General features: G+C 74.6%; 1 protein-coding gene across 1 annotated transcript in view; it reads right to left on the bottom strand.

Moving 5' to 3' along the window:
- Positions 1 to 283, bottom strand: part of SMARCA2 (SWI/SNF related BAF chromatin remodeling complex subunit ATPase 2) — a 176,602-nt gene that overhangs the window by 175,536 nt on the left and 783 nt on the right. The window lies entirely within an intron of this gene.

Below are 283 nucleotides of genomic sequence, written 5' to 3'. Positions count from 1 at the left end.
ATCATGGCCTCCCGGCCCCCAGCCACGGAGGCTCCGCCGGGCCCCAGCGAGCCCCTAGCGCCCGGACGATCGCGGGCGACCCACGCCCGAGGTCCCCGCGGTTCGAGCTAGGCGAGGACGCCAAGCGAAGGAAAACAAACCCGGGGAGGGGGAGGGCAGGGCACCTCCGACCTCCTTCTCCGGGGCCTCCTCCCTCCGTACCAGCAGTGCGGCCCGGGCCGGACACCCCGAACTTCAGCACCCGAGCCCGCGCGGCCGCCAGGTACCAGCGGCAGGGACGCCT

This window comes from Crocuta crocuta, unplaced genomic scaffold, assembly GCF_008692635.1.
Source record: "Crocuta crocuta isolate KB4526 unplaced genomic scaffold, BGI_CrCroc_1.0 scaffold41, whole genome shotgun sequence".
Lineage (NCBI taxonomy): Eukaryota > Metazoa > Chordata > Mammalia > Carnivora > Hyaenidae > Crocuta > Crocuta crocuta.
This window is presented reverse-complemented; position numbering and strand designations above follow the sequence as displayed.